This window comes from Heteronotia binoei, chromosome 16 (genome assembly GCF_032191835.1).
Source record: "Heteronotia binoei isolate CCM8104 ecotype False Entrance Well chromosome 16, APGP_CSIRO_Hbin_v1, whole genome shotgun sequence".
In the NCBI taxonomy this organism is placed as follows: Eukaryota; Metazoa; Chordata; class Lepidosauria; order Squamata; family Gekkonidae; genus Heteronotia; species Heteronotia binoei.
This window is the reverse complement of record NC_083238.1, coordinates 14,008,492-14,021,425: the sequence shown is the minus strand read 5'-3', so window position 1 is coordinate 14,021,425 and position 12,934 is coordinate 14,008,492. Positions and strand designations below refer to the sequence as shown.

The 12,934-nt window shown below is 42.5% G+C and overlaps 1 long non-coding RNA gene across 1 annotated transcript in view; it reads right to left on the bottom strand.

The window, feature by feature from the left end:
* LOC132585504 (uncharacterized) overlaps window positions 1–12,628 on the bottom strand; it is a 61,193-nt gene extending 48,565 nt beyond the window's left edge. The window contains exon 1 of the long non-coding RNA XR_009556312.1: window positions 10,701–12,628. This is a non-coding gene — a long non-coding RNA (uncharacterized LOC132585504). The remainder of the gene's footprint in view (window positions 1–10,700) is intronic.
* Window positions 12,629–12,934: the final 306 nt, after the last annotated feature.

Sequence of the window (12,934 nt, the reverse complement as noted above, 5' to 3'; positions counted from 1 at the left end):
GCTGGCCCACAATAAGCCAGGAAGCTTGCAATAGGATGGGGAGGGGAGGAAACAATGGAATGCAAAGGTTGCTAGGGCAAATGGCAATGAGTCTTGAGCATAGCATGAAGATGGTACATGGGTCCTGCTAGCCAAAATAATGGCCAATCAGCAAGCTGTCCCAAGTTACTGTATGATAGGGCAACATTTCAGCTGTGCTTGGAGACTTGGTCCAGACTGACTCCGGACTATCATCTTGTGGATTTTTAACTAGGAGCCTTAGTATGCTATTCCTGCACATTTCCATTGTACCATGCCTTTCTTTGCAGTCTTTGCACACTATATGGCTAATGGTACTGATGGAAGTGCTGGCTAATGCCTATGCTGTGTCTTGCTCCTGTGCACCAATTTGGGTGTGTTTTGTTAGAGAGGTGCTCCTTATCTGCAAGGTATGCCAATCTCTCACTACTGCTTTGCTGTTGCTTGACCTTTTGCTGGCCAAAAGGCAAGCTTTGCTTCGCTGACAGTATCACCCTTAGTGGCATCCAAACCCTGTTCATAGTTTGGATGTCTTTACACAGTGAGCTATTGAGCACATCGATAGAATTGCCTTCTAGAAGGTGCCATTGTATATACCTTTTTTGGTGCCCCAGAGTTTACATTCCCCTTGCCTGGGAAAACATTAGTGCTCTTATGCTTTGGCCCAGCCAAAGATCTGAAACCTGTTCTATTGATAAGTCTGCTCAAAGTGAGCTATATATGCATACGGAAGCTGCAAAGAGAATGACCATGATTCTAGGGATTTGAACCCACATCTGCAGAGACCAGTGGAGAATCTTCACTCCAGGGCTTTTTCCAGCCACACCACAGTGCTCTTTCCCTTGGTATGTTCTGTGTATGGACAGCAGTGCCTTCCCCTGACATCACGCAGGTGCGTTCCAGTCTTTGTCAGAGATGCATGAGCAAAACATCACTCCATGATTAGCGGCTTGCAGCAGGGCTGCTAAGGAGGCCTCTAGTACACTCACTATGTTCTCTCTTATCTGTGTGTGTGTGTGTTGTACTATTTCCCTTCTACAGAACAGGCACATGGTATCTCTAGTAGCATCAGGGTCTTTGGATTAGTCTCATGAAGGCTTAAGTCAGTTTTATGAAGGCTTCACAAAAATTCAAGTACCATTAGGTTAGCAGGAACACCCAGCAGTTAGAAAAGATACCTTAAATGTTTGAACTGTTTATGCTAAATATTTAAATTGTGCATAACATCCAAAGTGCTTCGCCAAACAAAGATTGTGCACAAAAATCCTAAGTATAGTATAAGAAGAAGGAATTTAAACAAGAATTAACAGCTGATCCCGCTGCTCAAGTGACAGAACTTCCCACCATTGTATTACCACAGACCAAATTAAAGCTTGCTGGATTTTTTTTTTTTGGGGGGGGGGAGATTCACATTCTTTCTGTCATTTCATTCCTCTCACAGCATCCATTTCAACCCCGAAGGCCACAATAATACCATAAGTCAGAGCACTTCAACGAATTCATATACTATATTATCATACATGTCAAGCTAAGGATGAACATACAATGCTAGTATATCTTTGTCATTTGTAAAAAAACCACCCAGAAATAATTGTTTAGAAATTAATAAATTAATATAAATTATTTATATAGCAGTGCACTTTTTTCTTGCCATATTTATATGAGGGGGAAGGTAGAAGAAATCTGAACAAATGATTTCTTGTATAATAAAAAGTATAAAAAATCCTCCCTTACATTCTCTGTCATGTTCCCTTTCATAAAAATTTTCATCTGGAAAAGCATTTCACCCTTTTCTAAAAGAAAACAAAACATTATTTTTAGTGCTCCCCAAGATTTCCCTGTTTTCATATCAGAAAAACTGTAAAAAGTTCTTGGGAAAAACACAGGATGCAGGCAATCCCAACTTTTTCTAGTTTCTTCCTGGGTCTTCATATCTCTGCCACATCTACCGGTATATATCAAATTCCCAACACATCCAACATGTGCGGATACTTATTTCCACAGATACGGGGCATACTGTGGGGAAAGAGACTTTTCTGCACACTTGAGTCACTCTACAGGAGTGCAGAAAAATCTTTTATGTTTAAAAAAGTATAAGGGGGGATACTTAGACCCCCCAAAACACTAAAACCTCATTCAATGCACAGAACATATTTGCTGAGCTGCTGGACAAACACTGGAGCCCAGAGGAAAGCTGCCATGGGAATGTCCATCCCAGCTGCTGCTCAGCCTGCTGCAGCCATTCACACCGCCACTGACAGCACCATCCCAATCCCCAAAGCAGGAGCCTTTCTACAGCCGCTATGACCACTGGAAAAAGCCAGAGCTAAGAGAGAAAGAGAGAGGAAGAAGAAGTCTCAGAGATTGGGAGCTGTGCAGCTCTCCATCTCTGAGGCGGGAGGAGAAGGAGAAGACGCCTCAGAGATCGGGAGCTGTGCAGTCAAAACACATCACATTTTGTTGTGAATCCTCACTTCTATATTTCAGCAGACTTCAGCACCTCCTTCCAAATGCCTATCCTAACATACAGTAATGACATCGGGACCAGTTTTTACTATCTGGTCCTGAAAGCCCTCAAGAAATTGCAGTGGGCCTTTGATAAACTTCCACTGCACCATTAACCTGGAATAGTACATGCAGCAGATTCACTTTCAGGATACTGCTAATAACTTACATAATGGAAGTAAACAAGCTACTTTATATCGAATGCCAAGTGACTACTACATTTGCCTACATGCTTCCCTGAACACCTCATATGATTATAGCCAAGACTCAGAGATAGAGACCATTACACCAAACAATCTTTTGGTATCTGCATCTAAATTAACATCAAACACTCCTCAAACTACAGTATCCATTTAACGAAGTAGAGAGACATAAAATAGGTTGATACCTAACAGCTACATTCTCCAGGGCAGGCCTACAAGGTAAACTGACAATGCCTCAAATGAATCCTCAGAATTCTAAAACCACTTTCAGAACATGATCCCTCTTTCTTCACAAACATTTGGGTAAACTAGAAGGAGATATTCAGAGACAGCTACACCCTCAAAGTAGAAGTAGCTACCAACTAGCAGCAATACACCACTTATTGGAAGGAATCCAGGGACTAGCTCCCACTACAAGCCTTTGTACCAACTTTGTCCTCCTATCTACTTAATATTATCAACACAAGACTCATCAACTGTAAAGGTAGACTCCTGTGCAAGCACCGGGTCATTACCAACCCATGGGGTGACGTCACATCAGAATGTTTTCTCGGCAGACTTTTACAAGGTGGTTTGCCACTGCCTTCCCCAGTCATCTATACTTTACCCCCAGCAAGCTGGGTACTCATTTTACCGACCTCGAAAGAATGGAAGGCTAAATCAATCTTGAACCGGCTACCTGAACCCAGCTTCTGCCAAGATCAAACTCAGGTCATGAGCAGAACTTGGACTGCAGTACTGCAGCTTACCAATCTGCGCCACAAGGCTCCTATCATTAACTGTAACATGGGTTTATTAGTCTGCACCAGTGTTGGTCAAACTTGCTTAACATAAGACCCACATAGAATAAACGTCATATGTCTGGGAGCTGCAAGGAAAGAAGGAACACAAACAGATGAAGGGGTGGAAGGGTGGAAAGAAAGCAACCTTAGTCTACACCAGTGTTGGTCAAACTTGCTTAACATAAGACCCACATAGAATAAACATCAGATGTCTAGGAGCTGCAAGGAAAGAAGGAACGCAAACAGATGAAGGGGTGGAAGGGTGGAAAGAAAGCAACCTTAACTTTAATAAATGCATTCTCCAAGCTCCTGGCTGGCTTGGCATGGCAAAGTGATTTAAAGAGACAAATGCCTTCTCCAAGACAACCAACAGGGTGGTGGGGGCTGCGAGAGCCACATAATGTGTGTGAAAGAGCCGCATATGGTTCCCAAGCCATAGGTTGTCCACCCATGGTCTACACATTCTGTAACATGAATATTCTATTAATGCCCTGAAGACTTGATGGCATCTATACAAAATGCTGCATGTGAAGCTCTCCAAACAGTGAAAACACAAGATAAATGCTAAACAGTACATAACAAGTGGACACAAATCAGATATTAAAAATGTAAGCATTCCAAATCCAGTGGGAGGGGGGGTCATCCTGTCTAGATATTCAATACTAATACTAAAGGTTACAGTACTTCGGAAAGTTTAAAAGTGAGACTCCAGAGAAAGCTACTATTGACATTCATATGCAGATTCACTACGAACAGACCTGGACTCATACTGGAGTAGTCAGATCACTAGAAAAAGTTATCATTTCACCTTGAAAGTCTGCGCACACTATTACTCTTACATTGCCAATTAGGAATGGGAATGAACCGCAAGCTGAAACTGGAGTTTTGTTCACAAACCAAACTGGTTTATAGTCCTGCAAACTCCACTGAAAGGGACTGCAATCCCTTTCAATGGGGCTTATTAAAAAGCCTGAAAAACAGTTGAGCCACGGGTAGAAGCTTGCTCCCCACTGCTCAACTGTTTTTCAGGTTGCCTTCTGCAGTCCCCTGAAAGTTTAAAGGGACTGCACAAGGCAGCTGAAAGCAGCTGAGCTCAGCTGTTTCTGCAGCTTTTGTGGGAAACAGGGCAGGAGTCTAAAGGGACTGGGAGTCCCTTTCTGCTCCATCCATGAACCTTCTGCTTTCTGGTCCATCCATGAACCTTCATAAACTGCTTTACAAGCTTGTGGAAGTTCATGATGGTAGATTCATCACAAACTTCTGTTCATGAACCATGGACAGGGCAAAATTTGTGATGAATTTTGCTTCATGATTCAGTTAGCATCCATTCCTTCAGATTCCAATTGTATCATACAGGGGTGTCAAACTCATTTGTTAAGAGGGCCAGATCTGACACACATGGAACTTCGTGGGGCCGGGCCATGCATGTCATAAAATATAAAGTGAGGTGGCAGAGATATAAACTTTATAAAGGACACAGACAAACACAATTAAAGATATTATGTTTTAACTTAAAATACAAACATGCTTAAGACACTTGCAATATTTTGTTTGAAATGGAAACATGGGGAAATAGTGGGATTTGGCAATGCAATTTTAAAAATAAAATATCAAGAAAAAGCACAAGGATCACAGCTGAAACTTAAAATATAAAATGCTCTGAGCCTGAGAAAACAATGAAATGGCATTGTAAGCTTCTCCCCCCACCCCAGGTCTACTCAGATTGGCTATGGCTCTCCAGTGTAATATCTCCCTTTGGCTGTGGGTTCCAAGGTTAGAGTACTCACTAGACATCAGTTCTCACATTCATTAAGCAGTGTCAAGCTGGTTCAAAACATCAAGCATTCATTTGAAGCAACAGCTTCAGCTGGCCACAGGAACACTGCAGCACAGATAAAGCTGCAAGGAAAACAAGGAATGGATTTTCCATTAAGGTCTATGGGCCCAGAAGGCATAGAGACCATAACTGAAAGTTCATTGTGCATTTTCTTTGCAGCTTTGCAAGAATTCCTTCCTGCTACAGCCTACAAAGACAAGGAAGAAGGAGCCAGGAACTTCAACAGTCTCAGAGCTTCAGAGGGTGAGGACAGGAGAAGGGAGGGGGGAAAAGAGCCCCATGGGCCTTTTTAAAGTCCTGGGGGGGCTGGTTCTAGCCCACGGGCCAGACATTTGACACCCCTGATTTACACTTTTTGACTGATTTTGTTTTCATCTGCTCTCTACAATGCACTGCAACACACACTTCTTAGTATGCTGGAACTTCTGGCTTCTTTCTGCAGTACCTTTTTCCCCACATTTTCAAATTTCAAAATTTTATTTGATACAAAATCAGCTCTAGAGAGTCAGCAGTAACATAAAAAGAAAAAAGGAGGACGCATTAACAAAAAGCACAGATTGAGGGGTAACAGAGAAGATGGTGATGCCCTCCTCTGAGAGAGAGGTAAAATTACTGGAACTCAATCAGCTACTTGCATATCTCACACACCTGAAGGCAAAGTTTGGCAACTTTATTATTTTCCTCCTGGAAATGGTCTACAAAAAGGAGAGAGAACATTGTTCAGATCTTCCTGGTAAAGTTGACAGAATTGGAGCAATATACTGAGACTGGATGTCATTACAAAATGAGCAGTGTGACTGTACATGTTCAATAGACTTGACTTTCCCTGTATGGCACAGAAAGTGGTTGATAAGAGTCCCAATGACAGAGCCATTGAGGGAGTGGGACACAATGGCATCTGCCGTTCAAGAGGGCTGACGGGAGGGCATTACAATGTGCCAGGGTAAAGATTATCCAATATTTGGAGAGCTCAAAGGATTCTAAAGTAATCTGCTATTTGAAAACATTTGACATACTGCAGAGAAATTAGATATTTCTGTATCTGTGCCCTATCTGATTATAGGGCACAATCCCAGTACTTTTTAATTATTTCTTTTGCTTTTTGATGCCCAATGTGCACTAAGACTTTGGGGGGAGGGAGGCCATGCTCCTGGAGTTTCCCTTTAATTGCCCTTTGCCAAGTTGAATGGTGGCTATCAGCAAGGATCAAGGGTATAGACCTACCAGATTGAAGATTAGTTTTAACCAGTAGGTGGATGCAAGTAGCCACATAGTCTCCAAGGGATTAGCACAGCCTCTACTCTGAGAAGAGCATTCAGAATATATTGCAGGAATCCAAGGATCATTTGTAGGAACTTGGATTGCACTGCTTCCAGTGAGTGCTTTTCTTTGTAAATACAGAGCTGGGAACAGTATAAGAGCTGGGTGACAACCTTTCCTTGGAAGACCTTGATTTCTGCAGGGATAAAGGAGGCTTGTTTTGTGAACTAGAACCTTAAAATGGCAGAAGATGCTCTGTGGGCAGACTCTGTGGCATATAAGTGCCTGAGCTCTCCAATGTCCAGGTGACTGGAAGTCTATACCAAAATATTTAAAGATTATTGTTTGTTCAATGTTGTGGCCCTCTATGACTTTAATATTTTGGTAAAAGTTGGGCTTTTTGTCTTTTGGTAGTTTATCACAAGCCGCTCCTCTTTACAATATGGTGAAGGCATGGAATGCTCTCCTAAGGCCCACTTATGAATAAGATAGAATTGAACATACTAGTAAAAAAGCTTAAAAATAGCTACCAACTAGCAAAGTTCAGTTCTGAATCATGTAGCCAGGATACCTAGCATAGACAACAGTTTCAGTTACCTAAGCAGTTTAAACAAACTGAACTCTGAATGCCAAAGCTAACCAAAATTATGGTGGTCTTTCTTACAACTATGCTTGTGTCCTTGCATGAAAAATTTCAGCTTGTTTACTGACGCAACAAAATAAAACTACACTAGATATAACAGGATTTGGCAGTTGCGACAACCAAGTAATCGATGAAAACAGCATGGTCTGAGCATCATTTTGAGGTCCATTATAAATATAGCTTCTGAAAACAGCTTAAAATATAAACAGTATATTAGGCTACAATGCATGTAAACATGGTTTGGTCATAACTATATTTGAAAGCTACAAAAAGTTTTCACAAATCACTTGTATACTTCTGACAGGAATATTCAAAAGAAAAGTACAATCAAAGCTGTATTAGTGATACCCCCCCTAAAAAACCCCCGCTATCTTGTTTTCTTAAACTCTTCCAGAACTTCAGTCTAACGGTGTATGAATTCACACTCCAATGTACTCTTGGAATTATCTAGGAATTTAAATTACTCAGCAAATAATGCTACACAGAAGCAGAGAGGAAAGTGGCTTCTTAAAGTTACCAGTTCCCTTCTCCAAACACATCCAAGAACATGTGCTTCACCAACATCACTGCCTTTGGGAAATGTATTGGAAAGCAGAATCTGTTTCCTCGTCAGGTTAGTGTCAGAGTAGTATCTCAGAGACCTGGGTTCGAATGCCTGCTCTGCCATGGAAGCTTGCTGGATGACCTTGGGCCAATCAGACACACACTCAGCCTAACCTATCTCAACAGGGTTGTTGTGAGAATAAAACTGAGAAGACGAAAATGCTATAAACTATTTTGGGTCCCTACGAGGAGAAAGGTGGGGTATAAATAAAGTTAAAGAACAAAAGGAAAGGGCTGATTTGGCTCTTTTAAGTGAGATTTTTGTGAACAACTCTAGAAAACAAATACCAAGGTTTACCTAATATAAATTCCAGCCATAGCTTCGACTAAAGTAACTCACATGGCAAAAAAAAAACTTCACAGAACATTATGTAACAGAAGAGTTTATTCTAAGGAAGACAAAAAGAAAAAAGAAAAGAAAAGCTTTAAATATCCAGCATTCAGTGGTGTAGCCATGAGAGAAGTCTTCCAAGCCATCATTAACTAGTATTAATACCAATTTTGCTTTTGAATTTTGTCATGTCTAAGGAGGCATGATACACAAAGCCCCTACAGTAATGTTTTCCACCTGGGTTTGCTCTGGAGCAACTCCTGCATGAAGGATTATACTACACACTACTGTACTGACCATCTATTCCCATGCAGTATTTATTCTTAAGAGATGACACTTCAGGGTCACCCTTTTACAGCTTGACCTTAAGTATGTTTACACAGAAGTAAATCTTCACTTTCAACGGTACTCACTTCCTGCTAAGAGACAGGGAAAACAATGTCTTTTTCTATACACATTAAAATATGGGAGTGCCTGTAATTTCTTCAGCAAAGCCTGATATCCAATGAAAAGGACGGAACCATAGTGTACACATTAGAAAGCTGGAAAGAAGTAAAAATGTACAAATAACATGATCCTATTTCAAAAGCATTTAGGAAGGCATTTTCATACTGCTGCACATACCTAGGGACTCTGTACTTGAGAAAGCAATGATTAAAAACCTAGCAACAATGAACTATTTAAATACTCTGGTCTGCATTCATCAACAGGCTTGGGTGACAAATGTTAGCGAAAAGGCTATTTAATTTTTCCTACTTTTCTCCTTAGAAATGTTAATTATTAATGTGAAACTAATAACAGTTTCATAATGAATTAGTATTAAAGGGAATATAATTTCCCCCATTGTGAATTTATTTTATTTTCCAAATGGCCACACTTTTCAAGAAGTACTTTTACACCCTTTTGTGTACCACAGCACAAATTTTAACGGACTGTTAACCCAACTTCTATCTATAGCAGAGCTGCTACAAAACAGCTCATCTGAACTACATTAATAAGGAGAGCTATGGTCATTCCTTACATAAAATTCCTTTTACTACCGATTTTTAAGAAATGCTTGACAATCACACCTTTCTTCAGTGAAATTTCAATGTTTTAGTGCCAAAAACAGGAATGTGGACAACTCTATAGATGAGTGATCTTTTGAGCACAAAGGACTCCTAACTAGATCACAAAGGGCAGCAATCCTCAGCATACTTAACCAGGAAGTAAGCCCCACTGAAATCAGCAGAACCTACTTTCAAGTTGAGCTTTATTTGAGGTGGAAATCAGAGGCTCTTTAAGAAAGAGTTACTTGCACATTTAATCATTGGAATGGTAATAAACCACTGATTAGAAAGATTGGTACGGAGCCCAGAAAAACTTTGAGGAAATACAGACACCCAACAATACAAACAAAACCTGAAGTTTAAGATTTAATAGAAGAATGGGGAAACATATTTTAAGCTATGTACAGAAAAGCTGGAAGAGTTTGCCTAACAATGGTATCGCTTGTGTTTTCCAAAAAGTATGGTAACATCTTATTTGCTGGAACTCTTATGCCAGACTATGATTTGGGTAGCTAGCTTTCCCTTCCAAAAGGCATAAATTTTGTTCAGTCTTTAGCAGTGTTCGCCATTGCACAGCACACTCAACCCACACAGAACAGATCAATAACATTACAGACACAAGACTAGACTGCATCCATTTAATAACCGCAAGAAAGTGTACCATTCAGCAAAATCTTACACAAGTTTCACAACTGCTGGAAAGCAGGAACTAATGAGAAAAAAAAATCAAAGTGAAATCATAACTAGATTTATCTACGGTAACTGCTTGTTCAACTATAAAAGCTACTTCACTTTTCAATTAAGACTCAGGCCAATATTTTTACCAAAGAAAACAGCAGGCATCCCATCCAGTACTAGCAATACACTATAACTTTAGGGAAAGATAGGCTTCCCTGTACTTGGAACTGCATAAAGCTGTACAACCACTGGTTGCTGCCCAGTGGAGCATTTCCCTGTGGCCAAAACATGATCAACTTATTTGTTATGACAAAAAAATGTATTGTAAAACCTTTGAGTTTGATATAGCATCCAACTCCTTATTAGTGCGTGCAGCATTAAGAGCTTGATTGTTTTAACCATATGTAGCTTTTTAAAAATAGATTCATTCGAGTCCATTCAACAATTCCTTCTGACATAGTATCCTTCTTCTCTGGTAAGAAAACAGAATACACCATATTCAACTACAGTTATCATAACCATCACCCTACCAAATTTCTTTATGCCTAAAAACATGTTGCTGTTCTTTCACAGCCCTACGAACTAGTAGCTTGCAGTACCTGTACAGGACACCAACTTAAGCAGTAGAAAACCTCAGCTGTAGACTCCAAAGATAATAAAAGCAACACGTACTGCTGCCGTTTAAAAGTGCTCAACAAGCAGAAACAAACCAGTATAATAATCATTTTAACCTCAAATACTATTTTAAAGATTAAAGAACTGTAACCAAGGAAAAGAAACCATGTACTCACCTGAAGAACAAGAGATAAGAAACACAGCAAACACCAACTTCCTAGCAGCTCCCATTTTCCAAACAATCAGAACCAACACAAAGGAATTCTATATATCCAGGATCCTAGGTCTTCCAAAGATGAAAATTCTCGTTTCTCCTTGATATTTTCTATAGCAACATATTTGCACATAAGAATAAAAGTGGATTCTCTTCTAGCAGTCTATTTAGCTTTTCTTTAACCCTTGCAATAAAGGGACGTATATATTCGGGGAAACACACGTCATTTGGCTTCTGTATAAATGGTGGCAAAATTCAATTCATAAAAACACAGTTAAGTACCCAGTTTAAAAGGTCAGCAGTAAAAGAGTCGAGTCTTAGGCAAATAATCGACTCAAGAGCACTTTCTCCCACCCCTTCACTTTGAGAACTGCAAGGTATCAGCCATAGATGTGGGAATCAGGCAAGATGCACAAACATTAGTAAACAATACTTTCATCTTCACACATCTTTTACAGCACGTAATGTTTGGGTGAGAAATAGTTCCATCTCAGTTTCAAGTGTCAACCCCACTACAGCCTCAATGACAAGGGTAATATAAATTAATCCATTAATTAAAAAAAAAATACCAAGCAGAATGTGAAACACTGACGTTTCCTATTAATAATGCAGAGAGCAGCCCACGGGAAAAGAGGACAGAGATAAAAAAAACTTGTCAAATCTCCACAGTCCGACAAATTGTGGTCAACCTCTGCTCCTTCCTTATGTAGTCAACGAAAGACGCGCATTTCCATTTGCACCCTTCTCCTTTGCTTTGCCCCCCTCGAGCGAAGAAATCACACGTTCCAGACACTCGCTGTGTAGCCAAGGAAAATTTCAAACTCTTGAGAATCCCCCCCTGCAACCTCCGTGGCCCCCCTCAAGTCTCTAGTTCAAGACACCCCCTGTTTGGTATTAAAACCACAACGAAGCAGTGGGAAGGGTTACGCTGCATCCAACTGTTGCAAATATATATATATATTTTCACTGTTCTTTTAAACAAAACCCCACCACGCACAACTTCTGGAAAGCCTTGCGAGAAAACCTTCCTTTAAACGGTGCATGAAGCATCAAAGAGGCGAAGCAGATGAAACGGTGGTTTACAACCGTGGCAATCAGAGGTGGGCAACTCGGTCTTCTTGAGAGGCCAGGCTGGTGGGGGGTGTGTGTGTGTGTGTGTGTGTGAAGATTCCCTTCCCTTCCTTTGGCTTGTAGTGTTAATGCTCTTCAGAACACGCTCCTCTTCCTCTCCTCTTGCAACTCTTCAAGGGCTCACCATTTCCCACAGACTCGTGCAATGTCCTCCTCCCCCCCTCCGTCGCCGTAGAGGCAGGACCCTCCGCGCACGATCCGACTCGGCTTTTGTTTTGCTTCTCCTCCCTTCTCCTCCTCCTCTCCCCCTCGGAAATCACACCCGCAGCGAGGCGGGCGAGGGCACGGAGCCTGGTCAATCCCCGCTCGCCTCTCTCCGTGCCTCCCACGCGACGCCTCCCCGGCGAGGAGAGCCAGCGAGCGGGGCGAGCGAAAGGAGCGTGAGGAGCGCCTTCTTCTCCTTCTACCTCCTCTTCCCCGGCGGCGAGAGAGCGGCTGCTGCGGGCTCCGGCCCCCGGGGCTCCTGGCAGGCGGGGAGGCGGCTGGACCCAACTTTGCGCCCCCGGCGACGAAGTTGAAGCCTCGCCGCGAAGGAAGGGCCGAGCCGATCTCCCCCCTCAGGGCCGCTCCGGAGGAAGCAGAAAGGGGCGAGGAGGAGGAGGAAAGGGCCGGCTTTATTGTGCTCCGGCTGGCAACGCGGAACGGCCCTCCCTGTCTTGCTGCGCCGCTGTGGTAATTTCATCGCTACCCATTCACTCGCGCGGTGTGGAGAACGGACCCAAGATGGCGGCGCCCGGCCGATTGTTTTTGTTTCCTCTCCTCCTCCTCCTCCTCGCCTTTTTTTTTTTTTGTTTAACCCCTCCCTCCCTCCTTCCTTCCTTCCCGCGCGCGCGTTCTCGCGCTCTCTCCCCTCAGCCGGGCCCGACAGGCGCAGGCGCGCAGGCGCGCGCGTCAGGGCGCTCCCGCCCCGCCCCTTCCCTGATTGGCAAGCCGGCGTAGCCACTCACGGCAAAGACGAGCGCGAAATGTGTCTGAAGTCGCACGACGTTGCTATTCCCCGCCTCTCGCTGTGCTCCGCCCCTCTGTCGGGCGGGGTTGGGCCTGAGCGGTGGGGCGGGGTTGAGT